The 14,442-nt window shown below is 39.1% G+C and overlaps 1 protein-coding gene and 1 non-coding gene across 3 annotated transcripts in view; both read left to right on the top strand.

Moving 5' to 3' along the window:
- The window catches only part of PLCB1 (phospholipase C beta 1), a 757,711-nt gene that overhangs the window by 694,821 nt on the left and 48,448 nt on the right, over positions 1 to 14,442 (top strand). The gene's annotated exons all lie outside the window — the stretch shown is intronic.
- Positions 2,241 to 2,446, top strand: LOC116563092. Its single transcript, XR_004274220.1, has one exon. It is a non-coding gene; the product is annotated as a small nucleolar RNA SNORA73 family (small nucleolar RNA).

Below are 14,442 nucleotides of genomic sequence, written 5' to 3'. Positions count from 1 at the left end.
GAATCCTAGTTAATAATACATATAATAAAGTATTTGTATTGACACCTGCAACTTCCTTTGAAATGCACCCAAAAGGATAAATGATATAGACATATGCTAAAGCAAGTATGGTAAGTGCTACTGGTGGAATTTTTGTGGTAGGTATATGGGTGTCCACTGTAAAATGCTTTCAACTGTTCTATAAGCATAAAGATTTTCATAATAAAATATTAGGGAAACAAATCCTCCTGGAATACACTTCATGTAAGCCTCTAATTCCCCAGCATTAGCTGTAAGCAGAACTGTCATCAGAAGAGTAAATCATCAGGAAAAGTTCGTGATTCCAAAACAGTGCTGTCCAAGTTTTCTTGGGCATGGCTGAGGGTCAGGCACAAATGCAAGTCCCCATCTCCTCAGCGTGTGCCCACTGACCTCCCCATAACAGTTCTGCCCATTGCCCACTAGGGGATAATTCAGGTGAACACCTTCGTGCATAGAATATGAGCACTTAGACTTCTGGATTGTAAAAGGATTTCTGAGCCCAATCTGTATACACATGCTTTGGTTTTTACTGTCTTTCTGTACATCCTCAGTAAAGAGATGCTTTCTGGAGTGTTCTGTCAATGGATTTGAAGACTTCTCATTGCTTCAGTACAGAAAGCCCTGACATTGCATGCCAGGAAGGGGTCCATGGACTGATCTTTTCTAGCCAAAAGGAGCTAAAAATCAGCCATTTTGACATTTGGATTTCTCATTGATGTGTCTTATTTCTTTAATTTGATTTAATATTAAAGAATAGAGAAGGTAGAACAAATTGTTTAACAACATATAGATCATTAGGTTTTAAAACTAAATAAAAAGTACTCGGAATAAAAATTTGCATGACTGAAAGGATTTTGAAATTATTCTTGAAATCTCCAAAGCACACAGTAGCAGCTTTGGACGTGATGGATATTTTTGGCACATAGAGTATCCAGTACCAAAGAGATGATTCTGTCAGAAAATATTATAAAGCCAACCTATGTTTGATAATTGCTTCAAATTGTCTACATATATAATCCTAAATCTCTTTTCAAAGTACTTACACTATCAGTGGTCTTTGATTTATAACTGCTGGTCCAAGAGTTGGCCTATTAATAATATAAAACAGAGTCTTAGCTTCACTGCACATCATTTGCAGAGGATGTGAGGCTTAAGGCAATATAACGGATGTGTAAGTAGGAATGAGAACTAGAAGTTATAGGAGGGTGTTTGAGTCAGAGAAAATAGCAGATGTAGCTGGACTGAGGCAAAGGGACTAGTGAAGGATCAGAATGAAGTCTATTATGATAAAAAGAGCTGAGACCAAGGGAGAGCATAAAGGGGCCAGAGCATGCAAGACCATTGCAAGAGCTATCAAGGGCTTGGAGCTTTATCCAGAAGACAAGAGAAGCCATTGAGAGGGCATGCTCCAGTTTTTGTTTTAGCAGAATCTCTTTGACTGTGATGGGGAAAATGAATTGGTGAGGGGAACCAGGACACCAATTATGTGGCTACTCCTATAATCCATGAAATGGCAATATTCTGCTTTTATGTCTCTGAGAATAAAGCATAGGTAAGGACTACCCAATACACATTTGGTGGAAAAAGAATATTCCCTGGTTAAGGATTAGAAAGATAAAGAAAACAATCAGGACCAGTTACCCATTACTTCATTTTCCCTTTATGTATCAGATCAAGTACCCTTTCTAAATCAAGGTAAACTTTACAGATTTTTTTTTTAATTTAAGCATCTCATCAGAACCTACTGAATATGAGTCTCCATGTATTAATTGTAGTAAAATCTATCTGAAGGCTGGCAACAGTATGTCTGGGCAGGATGTATATTCTAGCCTAGATTTTGCATAGATGCCTCAGGGAGTCCCAGAATCCCTTGAGTTTCAGACATAGCTTTTAGAAGCACACTGATCTTCACAGGTGGAGGCCATCACCGCCACCAGTCTATTATAGCTGCTTAAATTCACAGCACCCTGGACAAGAGGAGAAGGCAACGTTGCTGTTTCATTGGCTCTCACATCTCTCAGCTACATGATGGACAGTCATATCAAGTTGCATTAGGATGCTGACCACATGTTAACTGGTGATCCTTCTTTCGCTCAATACTTATTTTGAAATCACTCTAAACACCCTGCTCTTATTACTAATTAGATTATTTGGCCTTGGTGTGTAATGTCTTGGTGTCATCAGTATGAAAGTCAGGTCATGGTAAAATAGTGGGGTCTCCAATGTGGCTATACCCGGGAGGTCACTTTCCCTAGGCTGTGTCCAAGTGGCATAAGGGAGCACAGGGCTCTGCCCCCATGATGTACAGTCCCTTTCCATGACATTGGAGATGAAGCTGGGCCTCAAGTCTGCACCTGCATATTCCTACAACTTCTTAGAGTCCTGTGGACTATGATGGAGGAGATAAACCGTGCAGGAAACAGCCCTCTAGAGCACCCAATCTGGATCTAAGTTTGCCTTACATGTTTAAGAAAAAAGTTGCTTTGTTTTATTGTATTAATTGATTAATTTTTTAAGAAATTGTGAAGTCCATCACTAAGACCTCAGGCCATACCTTAGATATTGAGATGGTGAATAAATCACAGCAGTTTCTTTTATTGTAATGTGCCTCTTTTTCCTAAAAACTAAGCCCCCAAATATGAAAGTTTACATTCTTACTTATTTATTTATTTTAGAGACAGACTCTCACTCTGTCACCCAGGCTGGAGTGCAGTAGTACAATCGTAGCTCACCGCAGCCTGAAACTCCTGGGCTCAAGCAATCCTCCCACCCCAGCCTCCCAAGTAGCTGGGACTACAGACACATACCACCATGTTATTTATTTTTAAAATAATATTTTAAAATATAACCAGCTAGTCATTTTTTTGCTAAATGAATTTTTGAAATTAATTTCACAAATACTTCCCCATTTTCAGTTGAAGGTTAAATTTTTTTTTTTTTTTTTGGTACTACTTCTCACGTAGCAGGGCTATCCCATAGGCAGGGTGCCCAGAGTAGTGCAAATTTAATTTTCAAAAGGTTTTTAATGCCAGAATCAGACTATGAATTCACTCAGTAGATATTACATGCCACTGGCATAGGACCTTTTAATAGACATTTTATTGACCTAGAAATGGTAAGGTATGAGACTTGAGTGGTTCCACTTCTAACAGCAAAAAGAAACTACTGCTGGCTATAATAAAATATAGCAGTCTTAAAATTTAAATAGAATAGTTGTTTATACTTACTCAGGGAACTGGAGGGTTATATAGGATATTTCAATAAATTGCAGATCAGTTGGTCATGAAAACTGCTCATTATAATGCTTTAAACAAATTAAATTTCATTTAAAAGTTTCAGGCCTCCTGAATGCCAGAGAAAGGTGAAAATACAGTCATGGGATGTAGAGACTAGCACCAGGAAAAACAGCCAGAAATTCTGAACTTGGATCTCTTCACATGTCCTTGTGCTCTTAACAGATTACTTAAGAGATGACCTAGATAACATTTAAAAAATTTGAGTGCAAAGTGCAATGTGTTGCCTTTGTGTGGATTAGAGCACATGATAACTCTTGAGCCAGATTATAAGAATCCCTATCATAAGATTGTGAGAAATGAGAGCAAAGAATCAGAATTGAGAGCCTGACCCACAGCTGACTCCGTTGTCAAAAAAATGCTTGGTCTTGCTTTCAGCACATGGCTTCCTGAAAAATATCTTTACTATAGTAAGTAACTGTTTAAAACTTTACTTATTAATTTCAATTAGCTTGAGTCCTTAGGGAACCCTGCGAGGGTTTAGTTGTCTTGATTACAAAGGCCCACATCCCTCACAAAGTGCCCCCATGTTGGCATCTAGACAACAACCTTGAAGATTGTCATTGTGGAATCATGGTAAAATCCAATTTTTTATCTCACCATTATGAGTTGAGTGGTGGTCCCCAAAAACACATGTCCTTATCCTATTTTCTGGAACCTGTGAATGTTCCCTTCTTTGGAAAAGAGATACTTAAAGATGTTATTAAGGTATGGATTTTGCAATGAGGAGATTATCTTGGGTCTTCCATGTGAGCCCTAAATCCAATGATGCGTGTATTAATCTGTTCTTATACTACTAACAAAGACATACCAGAGACTGGGTAATTTATAAGAAAAAGAGGTTTAATGGACTTATAGTTCCACATGGCTGGGGAGGCCTCGCAATCACGGCGAAAGGCAAAGGAGGAACATACGCATGTCTTATATGGCGACAGGAAAAAGAGGATGTGCAGGGGAACTGTCCTTTATAAAACCATCAGATCTCATGAGACTTGTTCACAGCATGGGTAAAACCCACCCCCTATGATTCAATTACCTCCCACTGGGTCTCTCCCATTACACATGGCGATTATGGGAGCCACAGTTCAAGATGAGATTTGGATGGAGACACATCCAAACCATATCAGTGTATGTCCTTAGAAGAGTGAAGTGGGGAGGGATTTCACACAGAAAGAAAACGAGGAGGAGGCAATGTGTCCACAGAGGAAGGGATTGGAATGGTGCAGGCTCGGGTCAGTGAATGGTGACAGCTACTAGAAAGTGGAAGAAGCAAGGAACTGATTCTCCCAAAGGAATGTGGCCCTGCTGACATGTTGATGTCAGACTCATGGCCTCCAGAACTGTGAAATAATATACTTCTATTGTTTTAAACCACTCAATTTTTGGTAAGTCAGTATAGCAGCCATACAAAACTAATATGCTAACAATGAATTCTGTTTCCTCCATTTATTGGTACTTTCCTTAATGTCTGCTTTTCCCAGGTGAGGTATCTGAAAAGTCTTTTTCCCTTCCATGGTCTTGCACATCCTTCTGGAATATTCTCTGTGGCAGTTATGCAGACCATTACAACCACATTTCTTGTGAGTTGTGTGTGAAATCTGCAAAGCTCAGAAAAAAAAGTATCAGAACAAAATTTCTTTCAAGTTTATTCATTCAACAAATATTTATTGAGTATATACTATGTGCCAGGCATTGTTCTTCATGCTGGAGAAGTCTGGGGAAGTGAGGGGAAAGATAAACAAAAATCCCTACTCCCATTAAGTTTTCATAGGCAAGCAATACATAAAATAAAGAGGTAAAGTTATAGCATGTTGGATGGTAGTAAAAACTACAGAGAATTAAGAAAGAAAGAGGGATAGGGAATAGTTTTCTGTTTTAATAGGATGGTTATGGAAGACTTTACTGAGAAGGTGACCTCCAGAAAGGAGATATATTAGTCAGGGTTCCCCTGAGAAATCGAGCCAATAGGAGATATTCATGCATGCATATGTATGTGAATGAGGTATATTGCAAGGGAATTTGTTCATGTGATTACGGAGGCTGGGAAGTCCAAAATCTGCAGAGCAAATCTGCAGAGCAGATGTCCCAGTCTGAGTCCAAAAGCCGCAGGCTTCTGGTCACCACAGTAGCTCATGCCTATAATCCCAGCACTTTGGGAAGCCAAGGCTGGCAGATCACTTGAAGTCAGGAGTTCAAGACCAGCCTGGCCAGCATGGTGAAACCCTGTCTCTACTAAAAATACAAAAATTAGTTGGGCGTGGTGGTGCATACCTGTCATCCCAGCTACTTGGGAGGCTGAAACAGGAGAATTGCTTGAACCTGGGAGGCAGAGGTTGCAGTGGACCAAGACCGAACCACTGGACTCCAACCTGGGTCAAAGACTGTGTCTCAAAAAAAAAAAAAAAAAAAAAAAAAAAAGCCACAGGCTGCTATAGAATCAAAAAGAACCAATGTCTTAATTCAGAGGCCATCAGGCAGGAGAATTCTTTCTTACTCAGGGGAAAGTTAACCTTTTACCCTATTCAGGCCTTCAACTGATAGGATGAGGCCCACCCACTTTAGGGAGGGTAATCTTGTTTGCCCAGGCTACTGATTTTAATGTTAATCTCATCTAAAACACCCTCTCAGAAACATCCAGAATAATAATTCAGCAAATATCTGAGCACTCTGTGACCCAGCTAAGTTGACACATAAAATTAACCATCACAGGAGAGGAGTTGAGTGAGTCATGAGGTATCTGTGGGAAGAGCTTTCTAGGAAGAGTAAGTTTCAAGAGCTAAGGGCCTGGCTTGGTGAACGATGAGGCAGCAAGTGCAAGAGGGACTGAGAGCCCCAGAAGCTGAGTAGCAGATGACTTCAGAGCGCCCTTGTGGTGAGGCTGGTAGCAGGCCTGACTGACCATGGACATGGCTTTTTCCCCGCCTTTGGTTGCTTCGTTAGACCTATTTTAGGATCTCCGCCTTTGTCACATTCTTTCCTTTTCGTGAGTATTTTTTTTTTCCGGTTATACTCATGAAACCTTATTTTAGGTCCCTAAACACAGGCTTTAGCGATCGATGCTGTATAAAAAGTGCATCATCCAACTCTATTATGACTTATTTATAGCAATCTGCTCATTCACAAAACAAAGAATTCCAGGCATATCATATGTTACTAGCCTGTCCTGAGTATTGATGGTTCAAATTCATTTGTGGACTCTTGAGTAGGGCTGTCTGTCTATAATGACAATGCACATACATGCAGGCTTGCTGTAGAACCAGCTTCTGAGAGTTTATGTTTTATAAACTACATAATAGATTTAATAGTTTCTCCGTACATATTTAATGATTCCCACCTCAGAGGGCACAGGAAATGGTCCAAAGCAGATGCCTTTAACTTAAAATGACTGACAAGGCATCTGTGTCAGTGAGCTTTAGCTGCATAACAAACCACTTCAAAACTTAGTGACTTGAAAACAAGTCACTACTGAGACAATAACCATATGTTACTGATCACAAGTCTATGGGTCAGCTGGCCCTTTCTGCTGATCTACATTGGGTTACAGTGATCCTAGCTGGTCTTCAGCAGATGTCTCTGTTCACCTAGCAGATCAACTAATGTCTGGCTGGTTGAGGATAGTCTTACCTACCTGTCTGGCAGCTGGCTGGCTGGCAGTTGGGACAGCAGGAGTGATTAGGTCCTGTGTCTCTCATCTTCTAGTAGGCTAATCAAAGATTGCTCAAAAGCAGGAGCATACAGACTTCTTATGGCCTAGGCCCAAAACTGGCATATTGTCACTTCTACTACACTTTACCATTGAAAGCAAATTCCAAGACCTACCCAGATTCAAATGGGAAAGAAGTAGCCTCTAAATCTTGATAGGAGGAGCTGAAAAATAACAGTGGCCATTTTTAAAATCTATACATAGTATGATTAATTGTATGTGTTAACTTGACTGGTCCACAGGGTGCCCATTCATTTAGTCTGAGTCTGATGGCCTGAGAATGAGGAGAGCTGATGGGGCATTACATACACACACACACACACACACACACACACACACACACACACACACACACACACACACACTTTATTCTGTCTCCTAGAGAACCAGGGCTAATACAGATTTTTGTCCCAATAGTGATTCTAGAGGAAGAGAATTGTAAGGATGAGTTTGTTGAACTCCTTCTGAGGTTTCTGGCATTGGCTCTTTCATCTGATTAGGTTTAGTGATGCTAATAACACTGTTTTCATTAATAAAGAGGGCACTGATAGATAGTTCATGGTGTCTAGATTCGGCAGATCCAGTGACACACTAGTATGTGTCATGTCCCAATAATGCCTGGAAGTAAATATTAACACCATTGCCATCACCCACCAACACATACCCCTACAAGTGAAGAAACAGAGACCTCAAAGCAGGTAAGTGACTGGTCACAAAATTCACAGGTAATAAAGCCAGGCATCAAACATTATCAAAGCATGCTAGAAAGCCTATCTGCTTTTGATTTTTCAGTTACATTTTTTTTTTTTGGTAATTCTAAGAAAAAAAAAAAAAGGCTTGGCCGGTGTGGTGGCTCATGCCTGTAATCCCAGTACTCAGAGAGACTGAGACAGATGGATCACTTTAGGTCAGGAGTTTCAGACCAGCCTGGCCAACATGGCAAAATCCTATCTCTACTAAAAAATGCAAAAATTAGCCGGGTGTGATGACAGGCACCTGTAATCCCAGTTTCTTGGGAGGCTGAGGCAGGAGAATCACTTGAATCCAGGAGGCAGAGGTTGCAGTGAGCCGAGATTGTGACACTGCACTCCAGACTGGGTGACAGAGCAAGACTCTGTTTCAAAAAATAAAACAAAAGGCTTATGTGGTGAACTCTAACATAATCAGGGCTAATTTATGTATTATTGGGCTTCTTTTACATATTTTCCCCAATGTTCTGTTCATATCTCATAGAACCACTGAGAATTCTTCTCTGGCATTTGCAGAGTCCTTAAGTACTGCTTCACAGACTGAACTGAGGCAGTATTAATGGGTCTCTTCCTAGATGAGCCCAAGCCTCAAGCATAGCACTGGGCCCTCAACCAATCTAGAAATAGGGCGAGCTTCTAAAGATAAAAGGGCATGGTCTCTGCTTTTAGTAATCTCACTAGGGCAATATGGCCAAGTGGAATGAAGAGATGAGACAAGGGCTAGACTTTGTCACATGGTCCATAGGTTGACAGAAGCTCCAAAAATAGAGTGATTGCTCTGAGGAAGGTACACAGTAGCAACAACGTGGTGAGTTGGGTAGAAAACAATGAGTTAGGTCTTGCAGGAGGCCTGGAAAAGGTGGGACGTCTGCAGAGGGACCGGCTTGAGCAAATTGTCTTAGAACAAGCTGTGGATTCTCTCTTCTAAAGTTCCAGACTTTCGTAACTTCACTTTGACCTGCATGCTTTTCTTTTGGAGGCAATAACCTCATAAATGCAGTAAGAGGAAGTTCAACACAGAACCCTCCACTGATTTCATTTTCTCTTTTAATTTGGCAGAGACCCCTTTAAGACTGAATGTCACAAGAATAATGTAATCTGAGCTGTCTATTATACTAAATGACTTCTCTCCTCTTTTTAAATTTGAAAGCAGTATTTATTTACTTACTTACTTGGCAATGGGGTTTCATTCTTGTCTCTCAGGCTGGAGTGCAATGGCACAATCTCGGCTCACTGCAACTTCTGCCTCCTGAGTTCAAGCGATTCTCCCGCCTCAGTCTCCAGAGTGGCTGGGATTACAGGTGCCTGCCACCACACCCAACTAATTTTTGCATTTTTAGTAGAGACGGTGTTTTAACACGTCGGCCAGGCCGGTCTCAAACTCCTGAACTCAGGTGATCTGCCCACCGAGGCCTCCCAAACTGCTGGGATTACAGGCGTGAGCCACCACGCCCACCATCAGCTTTTATTTTATATGCATTCGTAGTATCCCACAACAATAACTTTAAAAAAATAATAAGACATTAGCATTTTCTATCATTGCAACCTATATAGAGAGGCAGCCTGGTGTTATCCTACAAGGCAGTTCCTTAAAATGTGTGAGTAATGGCTATTAAGCTGTTTTATGGAGTCATTTCTAAAACAATACTCTTTGTCACTGTTAGCATAATTACCTTTAGCCATGGCCATATTTTAAAGAACAGAATGCTTTATTGTGACTTGTAAATACAGACAAATTATTTTTCCCCTTGCAGGAATCACGAGGCTAATTTGTTTGACTTTTCCCTTCTAAAACAGACCTTTATTAAAAGGAAATCAGTACCATCATTGTGATTGAGATCAACAGCTCTCTCAATTCTGTGTTCTGTTGAATCTCAAGTCTTTTCTGCCTTCCTACCCCTCTCTTTCCAGAAGACAAATCCTTTCGCTGGCACGGGGTATATGTGTGCATGCAACTACTGACTTATAATCTCCACTCTTACACTTGTGCTAATTGATGTTAAAATTAGACGTCCAAGATGCTAATGAAGAAAATAAGCTCTAAACCACGCAGGTCACAATTTCTGTTGGTTGTATTTGTATCAGGGGCTGTCAGACTCTGCAGTTTCAAATTTAAGTTCTCAATGGACTCCGAGCACATGTCCTTGTTGTGTGATTCACCCCTATGGTATCATCATGGAGTCTTTTTATTGAAATGTTGAACTTGTTTGGAGGGGCCTTACTTCTTTAGCTTTGGGCAAAACCTGGTTTTTTGATGTGTTCTCTGTTTGTCGATAAGAGAGTAAATGGAAATAAGATATTAACATTGCCAAAGCCCTATTATAGTTAGTATTAATAACCTTTGCCTATAGGTTTGAAAACACCTTGGCTTATGTTTATTAAGATTATTAACCGTAATAAACTTTGGATGAAACAAGGAAATGATGACATCAGTGTAAGATTGAATGAGATTTGACTACTATACATGCCATGCTTTACAACAGTCTAAAAGTCTGGAGAGAATGGTCAGAACCATCTAATGCAAGCCCAGGGATAAGCAAACAATCAGTAAAAATGCTCACATAGAAAGTGCATGACATTTGATATGAATTTTTATTATTTAATCAATATTGGTGGCTTTTGTCAACCTTTTAGCAAATAAACAGTTTATTATTATTAGAGTTTCTTGCTAATGGTTACAGATTTTGTCTGTAGGTCTAGTCTCACAATTTATTCAAAAGTGTGGTTTTAAAATACATAAAGTACTTCATGGCAATGCCAAATCTTTTGAAGCATTTTGTATATTGTTTGATTTTGAACTTAAAAGATCATGTGGATTCTGTACATAATAGGTTTAATTCATGGGCGTGATAGTTAAATGATTTGGCAAAAACAACAGACAAAAATATAAAAGAGAAAAATTATTAGGTTGGTGCAAAAGTAATTGCAGTCTTTGAAACTGAAAGCAATGGCAAAAATCACAGTTAGTTTTGTACCAACCTAATATATGTTTGGATATATATTCATTAATTGATGTTTACTTACACATTAAGTTTTTGAAATATTAGAAAACATACAAAGTCTACTGAGATGAAAATGAGTATTTGAACACGAAGGATGGCAATCTTTGACTCATTTAGTTTTACCAAATTGTAAATAAATCATGACCTGGTCACATCACCTAGACAAAAATTTTGTGGAATTTCTACATTATAAATATACAGAACCCCCGTAACATTTCGTAATGTTTGTAACATTTGTAACTGCCTATAAGGTAGTAAGTATTTCAAGGTTAGGATCTCCTGGCTTTGGCAAATTTTATTTTTCTGAAAATTAAAGTTGGGCATTGGCAAACCAATACCTTTTACTTAGCACTAGAACAAAATTAAATATCAGGGTCAGCAATTTGCAGTGGTATCCAACCTTTTCCATTTCATGCCCCTCAAAATTAGGCACTCACAGCCCCCACCATAGGCATATTCACTTATTTGTGTATTCATTTTTTTACATCATAGGCATTATTAGACTAACACATACGTTCATTATAAATGAATTTATATTTTTTATTGTAATAAAATGTAAATAATGAAAAAGGATAAAGATGAAAATGATGTTTTATTTTGTAATGATTCAAAACAAATCTTTGCCTTCAAAATAGAGAGTCCATGTGTTTGAATAGGCTTCATTCTTTTCTTTTCTTTTCTTTTTTGAGAGGGAGTTTCACTCTGTCTCCCAGGCTGGAGTGCGGTGGCGTGGTCTTGGCGAGGTCTGGGTTCACTGCAACCTCCACCTCCCTGGTTCAAGCGATTCTCCTGCCTCAGCCTCCCAAGTAGCTGGGATTATAGGCACCAGCCACTGCATCCAGCTAATCGTTTGTATTTTTAGTAGAGGCAGGTTTTCACCATGTTGCCAGGGCTGGTCTCTAACTCCTGACCTCATTATCAACCGGCCTCCGCCTCCCAAAGCGTTGGGATTATAGGCGCGAGCCACTGTGCTGCACAGCCATTATTTTCAAAACTCCTCACTTAACGCTTTGATACAGGAATCCAAAACTCTGATCTTGAGTTTAGATTTTCTTTTTCATAGTTGGTTTTAATGGCTGTCACTCCTGAGGAAAATTAAAAAAGAAAAGACTCCTCACACAGATTTGAAGATTAAAATGGAAGACGTGCATCTTTTGCAGAGGCTACTGCTTCATTACACTCCTTTTATTCATTCCCATCCACCAGTTGTAAAGGTTTGACTTTCTGATGGATGCTTAATTTGTAAGTGCCTGCTCATTACAATGGCTTGCCACTTGCATTAACATGCCATACACTTCAGGCAAGGCTCACTGTTAGCTGTAGAGAAAGTAAAGACATATTTCAAATAGTCTTCATAAAATTGCTTTTTAAATGGATTTTCCTGCAATATCTGATTGTTTTCACCTCAGTATGTAGGAAAGGAGAAAATGTCAAACTCTGCCATTCTCCTTTTGTTTGCCAGTGGCACAATTGCGAATGTGGTTCATCTCCATATCTTTGCAGGGTTTAGTCCATTTGGTGAGGGTTTGTTTGGTTAAAATAGATAAGGTAGCCTGTAAATCCATGTAACCTGAGTATGTGTGCATTGAATGAATGTGTTGAAGTGAGCTAAAAAGTCATTATATACGCAAGGGCACTCTCGAACATGTGGGACAGGCCAGGTGCCGTGGCTCATGCCTGTAATATTAATGCTTTGGAGGCTGCGTCAGGAGGATCACTTTAATACAGGAGTTTAAGGCCGCATTGAGCTATGATCAGACCACTGCACTCCAGCCTGGGTGACAAAGCAAGACGTGGTCTCAAAAAAACGGGGGAAAAAAAGATATCGTGCCCTCTTCTTTCCTTAGAAGGCCTCAAGTCCTGTAAGTCACTCACAACCTTTTAGCAACCTAACATGGTGCCAGTGTCAACACTGACAATAGGTCTGAGTAAAGCTAATTTCCCTGACAAGTGAAATTCTAGTACTCCTTTCCCAGATTCCAACAGATTAGATCATCTTTTCTTTTATCTCCTGAATGTATGCATGCATCTTTAGAGACTGCATTTTCCTTCCCAATTAAACAGATCATGAGTTCTTTTGGCGACTAGGGTGTTCTGGTATTTTGGAGGCAGGAAAGATACAAGGAGTTTTCATGTTATAAGTACTATCTCTTTGAACATATCTAAGCTATTAGATCTGTTAATTTTTGCCTCTTATCGTTTGAAGGTGTAATTATTGGGTGTATACATTCTTAGTATTGTTTCTCGAATACATTGATCTCTTTATTATGAAACGTCCTTTCTGTGCTTTCTTGCCTTAAAGTAATCCTGTTTGATACAGTAGCGACTAGCCATTGCCTACTTAAATTTAAATTAATTAAAGAAAATTTTAAAAATTCAGCCCTTCCTTTGTGCTAGTCACATTTTAATTGCTGAATAGCTGCACGTGGCTATTGGTTACCCTATGCTCAGAGAACATTTCTGTCATCACAGAAGGTTCTGTTGGGTTGGGCTGCCTTAAGGCCACTTCATCTAATATTAAAACAACTATATCAGCGGGTTTTTTCGGTTGATGATTATTGGAGAATTAAATAAATCCACAATTATAGATGAAAATTTTAATATATCCCTCTCTGTTACTAACAAAACAAGCAGGAAGGGAAAAAAAAAGAAAATCACTAAGAACACAGAAGATTTGTTTCACATAATTAACCAACATAATTCACATATTTACTGCATTACATTCAATGGTTATTTAATACAATACGTATTAAGTACACAATGAAGATTTACCAACAGAGACTATGTACTAGGTCATAAAGTAAGACTCAAAACTTTAAAATCTTGAAATCATGCATAGTATATCCTTTGACCATAGTGGAATTAAGCTGGAAATCAATAACAGGAAAATAAGTAAATATATCCAAAATTTGTAAAATAAGTAATAGCCTTGTAAATAACTCATGGGTTAAAAAAAAAAAATAGAGAAAACCCAGATAAAAACAAGAACGTATTTGGAACTAAACAACAATGAGAATACAAAGTGCCAAAACAACAACGTGCAAAGTGTAAAGCTCATGCAGCGTTTGGAGGAAAGTGCGTGGATTTAAAAGCATGTATTAGAAAAGAAGAAAGGATGAAAGCTAATGCTGTAAGCTTGTGTCTCAAGAAGCTAGAAAGGAAACTGCATATTAAACCCAGAGAAAGTAAAAAGAATGCAATGCTAAAAATGAGGGCAGAAATTAGGAAAATAGAAAGCACACAGCAATAGAGAAAATCCACAAGGCTAAAAGTTTGGTTTATTTATCTGTAAAAATTAATAAAATTGATAAATCCCCTGAAAGCTTTCCTTCCTTCCCTCCCTCCCTTCTTCCCTCCCTCCCTCCTTCCCTCCTTCCTTCCTTTCCTTCCTTCCTTCCTTCTTTCCCTCCCTCCCTCCCTCCTTTCTCTCTCTCTCTCTCCCTCTCTCTCCCTGCCTTCTTCTGTTTTCCTTCCTTCCTTCCTTCTTTCCTTCCTTTCTCTCTCTCTCTCTTTCTTTCTCTCTCTCTCTCTTTCTTTTCTTTCTTTCTTTCTTTCTTTCTTTCTTTCTTTCTTTCTTTCTTTCTTTCTTTCTTTCTTTCTTTCTTCTTTCTTTCTTTCTTTCTTCTTTCTTTCTTTCTCTTTCCGTCTCTCTCTCTCTCTCTCTTTCCTTCTCT

This window comes from Sapajus apella, unplaced genomic scaffold, assembly GCF_009761245.1.
Source record: "Sapajus apella isolate SASKATOON/1434 unplaced genomic scaffold, GSC_monkey_1.0 scaffold33, whole genome shotgun sequence".
In the NCBI taxonomy this organism is placed as follows: domain Eukaryota; kingdom Metazoa; phylum Chordata; class Mammalia; order Primates; family Cebidae; genus Sapajus; species Sapajus apella.
This window is presented reverse-complemented; position numbering and strand designations above follow the sequence as displayed.